This window comes from Mus caroli, unplaced genomic scaffold (genome assembly GCF_900094665.2).
Source record: "Mus caroli unplaced genomic scaffold, CAROLI_EIJ_v1.1 scaffold_22204_1, whole genome shotgun sequence".
In the NCBI taxonomy this organism is placed as follows: Eukaryota; Metazoa; Chordata; class Mammalia; order Rodentia; family Muridae; genus Mus; species Mus caroli.
Genome location: NW_018390388.1, coordinates 5127 through 10075, shown reverse-complemented (window position 1 = coordinate 10075; position 4949 = coordinate 5127). Strand labels below are relative to the sequence as shown.

The following is a 4949-nucleotide window of genomic DNA, read 5'->3' as shown; positions in this document are numbered from 1 at the left end:
GTGCTGAGAAGAAGGTATATCCTTTTGTTTTAATATTAAATGTAAAAATGTGGAATGCTTCACGAATTTGCATGTCATCCTTGTGCAGGGGCCATGCTAATCTTCTCTGTATCGTTCCAATTTTAATATATTTGCTGCCGAAGCGAGCACGATGTCTTGTTTTTAATAGCTGAGTTGTATACCATTGTGTACATGATTCACATTTTCCTTTCTGTTTTTCTGTTTCAGGAACATTTAGGTTGTTTTTAGTTTTTGGCTTTTACAAATAAAGCTGCTTTCAACTTAATTGAGTAAGTGTCTTTGTGGGGTGTTGGAGCATCTTTTTAGGTATAAGCTCAGGAGTTATGTAGCTGGGTCTTGAGGTAGAACTATTCCTATTTTTCTGAGAAACCACCAAATTGATTTTCAAAGTGGTTGTCCCTGTTTGTACTATCAACAGCAATAAAGAAATGTTCCTATTGCACAACAGCTTTGCCAGCATGTGCTGTTTGNATATTTGATCTTAGCCAACTCAGAGTTGTTTTAATTTGCATTTCCCTNGTGACTCAGAACTTTAAACATCGTATTAAGTGCTTCTCAGCCTTATGAGATGTCTCTGTTCAGTATTCTATTCTGAATACTGTCTCTGTTCTATTTTGCTCTGTATTCCATTTTTACAGTTGGGTTATTTGGTTTGTTTGTGTCTAATTCTTGAACTCTTTGTAAATTTTGTATATTAGACCTCTGTCATGTGTAGGGTTGGTGAAGATCCCTTTCCAGTCTGTAGGCTGCTGATTTGTCCATTTGTCAGTGTCTTTTGATTTACAGAAGCTTTACAGTTTCATGAGGTCTCATTTATTAATTATTGCCTAATGCATTGTATTTTTTCAGAAAATTGTCCCCTGTACCAGTGAACTGAAGGCTGTTCCCAAGTTTCTGATCTATTAGATTAATGTATGAGGTTTTACATGAAGGTCTTTGAAATAATTTGACTTGAGTTTTGTTCAGGGCGATAAATATGGATCTATTTTTATTCTTCTACACCTAGACATCCAGTTAGAACAGCACCAATTTTGAAGATACTTTTATTTTACCACTGTATGATTTTGGTTCTTTTTGAAAACACAGTTCTCCATAGGGTTTATTTCTCAGTTTTTCATTTGACTCCATTGATCAACCAGTCTGTGTCTGTAGCAATACCATGAAGTTTTTGGAATTTTTCCTGGGTTGCCTTAAATCTGTAGATGGCTTTCGGTAAGTTGGCTATTTTCACTATGTTAATCCTTCCATTCCATGAGCATGTGCTTATCTTTTCATCAACTGATAACTTTTTAAATTTCTTTCTTCAGGAACTTGAAGTTATTGTCATACATTTCTTTCTCAGCCCAATTATCATTTGTATAAAGGAACATTCAAATGTATCTTTGAGTACACTTTACATTCAGATATTTGCTGAGGAGAACTCTAGGAATTCACTGGTAGAATTTTTCTGGATTATACACACACACACACACACACACACACACACACATTATTTCATCCACCAATAGTGATACTTGGACTTCTTCTCTACCAATTTATTTCTCCTTGATATTTTTAAGTTGTCTTATTGCACCACCTAGAACTTCAAGTACTATATTGGATAGGAAGAGATTGGACGGTCCTGCCTTGTCCTGTTTTTAGTGGAATTGTTTTAAGTATCTCCCCATTTAATTTGATGTTGGCTATCAGCTTGCTGTATATCACCTTTAGTATGTTTAGGTATGTGCTTTGTATTCCTATTCTACCCAAGACTTATATTATGAAGGGAGGTTGGATTTTGTTAAAGCCTTTTCCACAATCTAATGAGGTGGTCACCTTTTTAAGGTTTATAATATGTTTTAATATATGTATTCATTCTGTCATGATTCCCACAAGCAAGCTAATACACATGTATTGAATTTCATGGCTCCTGGTTTTGTGTATGAGTGTGAGCAGAAGAGCTAAGGTCTATTCTCTTGGCAAAATTTTTAGCTAGATATTTCTTCATTTACATTTCAAATGCTATCCTGAACGTCCCCTATACCTTCCCCCCCAACCCACTCACTCCTGCTTCCTGGCCCTGGCATTCCCCTGTACTGGAGCATATAGAGATGGTAATTTTTTTCTTATAGTTTGTTTATATGATAGATTACATTGATATATTTCTATATGGTGAACCATCTCTGCATCTCTAGATTGAAGCCTACTTTACTATGGTGGATGATCTTTTTGATGTGTTCTTGGTTTTGCACTGTAAGNGTTTGCTTGAATAGTTTTGCATCAATGTTCATAAGGGAAATTGATCTTTAATTTTCTTTGTTGAGTCTTTGTGAGGTTTAGGTATCAGGGTGACTGTAGCCTCATAAAATGAATTTGATAATGTTTCTTCTGTTTCTGTTTTGTGGAGTGATTTGAGAAATTGGTATTAGCATTTCTTTTATAAAATGTCTGCTATAATTCTGTGCCAAACCATATGGCCTTGTGCTTATTTTTTTTGGGAGACATTTATGACTGCTTCTACTCCCTTAAGGATCCATAGGACTATTTAAATAGTCTCCCTGATATTGATCTAACTTTTGTAAGTAATAACTTTTGTGAAAATTATCAATTTCTTTTAGATTTTTTAATTTTCTGAAGTACAAATTTTTTAAAGTCAGACCTAATGATTCTTTGAATTTCCTCAGTGTTTACTGTTATGTCTTCCTTTTCATTTTTCATTTTGAGAATTTGGATATTCTGTCTGTACCTATTATTTAGGCTTGATTAAAAATTTGTATATCTTTTGATTTTCTCAAGAATTAATTCTTTGTTTCATTGACTCTTTGTATTGTTCTCTTTATCTCTACTTTATTGGTTTCAGCCCCAAGTTTGTTTCCTGCTTTTTATTCCTCTTCGGTGTGATTACTTCTTTTCCTTCTAGTGCTTTCAGGTGTGCTGTTAACTCACTAGTATGAGAACTCATGAACTTCTCTTTCTCTTGTTGAAATATTTTAAAATTATTTAAAAAATTTTAATTTTTAAATGTGCAGTGGTGGTTTGTTTTCATGTGTGTTTGTGTGAGGGTGCTGTATCCTTGGAATTGAAGTTACAGACAGTTGGGAAGTGACATAAAGTGGTTGGGAATTGAACCCAGGTCCATTAGCATGAGAAGTTAATGAGCTAAACTGCTGAGCCATCTCTCTAGCCAGAGAATTCACTAATTTCCTTATACAGGCACTTAGCCCTATGAACTTTACCCTTACCTCTGCTTTCATTGTGTCCCATAAGTTTGTGTATGTTGTGCTTTCTTTTTCATTGAATTCTAGAAAGTCTTTCTCTCTTTAGGAGGAATCCTTGATCCAGTGGTTTTTCAGTAGAGAATTGTNTAGGTCATATGAGTTTGGCTTTCTCTTATTTCTGTTGCGGTTGAATGAAGTGGATTCTGGTTTCTTTGGAGACTCAGTTGTGTCATGTGACATTTTTCTGTTAACTGTCTCATGAGAGGACGTTGCTGAAGCACACAGCTGGGAGAATAATTTGCAGGAATTCTGGCNTTTCTCTGGAAGTAGCCTGAAAAAGGGGCATGTGATGCTTTTGTAGAGCAGACACTTGGGAGGATATGAGATGTTTTGAATTGGTATCAATTTAACTTGTTGGTCAGTAGATGGTGCTTTGTGGTATTCGTTCACCTTGCCACACTTTGTTGGTCATCTTTTGTCAATACTTCATAGGGAGAAGTACACCAAAGAGCTTCTGGTTGTGTTCTGGTGACTTCTTGCTACCTCTTGGGACTCAGGTCAATTGGAAGAGCCTCAAAGGTTTGTTCTAAATGGAACTGCCATTGCTGATTGATGAATNGTGTTAGCGAGTAGATCAAGCTACCACTGCTGATTTGTGTGGACTGAACTGCTGATATCATGACAACTCAGATTGGATTCATTCCAAAGAACTANTTCCACATCCTCTTTTGCCCACTACCTCTGGTGGGTGTTGGCCAGACAGGAGGTTAAATCATTTAATTACTCTTATTAAAAATAGATTTTGAAAAGTGTAATCCTACAGTTGAAGTTCAGTTTTAATCCATATTGGTCTGATAAGATATGTGGGGGAGGGTNTTTTTTGGTATTTGTTGAGATTTGCTTTGTGACTGAGTACATGGTCAATTTTTGAGAAGGTTCTGTGAGGTGCTGAGAAGAAGTTGTATTCATTGGTGTTGGCATGAAATGTTCTGTAGATTTATGTTAGGTCGATTTTAGTTATAACATCTGTTAACTGCAGCATTTCTCTATTTAGTTTCTGTCTTCATGCCCTGTCCATTGGTGAGAGTGGTGTATTGAAGTCTCTCACTGTTAATGTGTGGTGTTCGATGTGTGATTTAAGCTTTAGTATTGTTTCTCTAACAAATGTGGTTCCCTTGCATTTGGAACATAGATATTCAGAATTGTGACATTATCAGGGTAGTTTTTCCTTTGATGAGTATGAAGTGTCCTTCCCCATGTTTTGATTAATTTTGGTTGAAAGTCTGTTTTGTCAGCTGTTATAGAGGCTACATCTATTTTGCTTTTGGATCCATTTGTTTGGAAAATCTTTTGAAGTCCCTTTTCTCTGAGATAATATATGGCTTTTGTGTTGAGATGTGTTTTTTTTTTTTCATGCAGCAGAAGTGTGGATCCAATTTTCACATTCATTTGTTAGGGTTTTTATTGGGGGAATCAAGTCCATTGATGTTGTGTAATTTTCCTACCCTTGCCCTCCCCTTTAAAGATATTTCAGTTTACCAAACTCTATAAAATGAAACACATCCATTTGCCAAACTTCATTTCTTTGGGTACCTTTAGGATTAATTCCTGTAGGTAATGGAGTTTGGTTATATAATGAGCAAGTATGACATTGACTCACAATTTATTTGGCTTATTGTCAAATAGCAAAATATTATTTCTTTAAACCCTTGATGTTAACATGTTTTTTTT

The 4949-nt window shown here is 35.4% G+C and overlaps 1 non-coding gene across 1 annotated transcript; it reads right to left on the bottom strand.

Annotated features, from left to right (window-relative positions):
• Nucleotides 1-43: 43 nt before the first annotated feature.
• LOC115030333 lies at nt 44-150 on the bottom strand. The gene has a single exon (XR_003835913.1). It is a non-coding gene; the product is annotated as a U6 spliceosomal RNA (small nuclear RNA).
• Nucleotides 151-4949: the final 4799 nt, after the last annotated feature.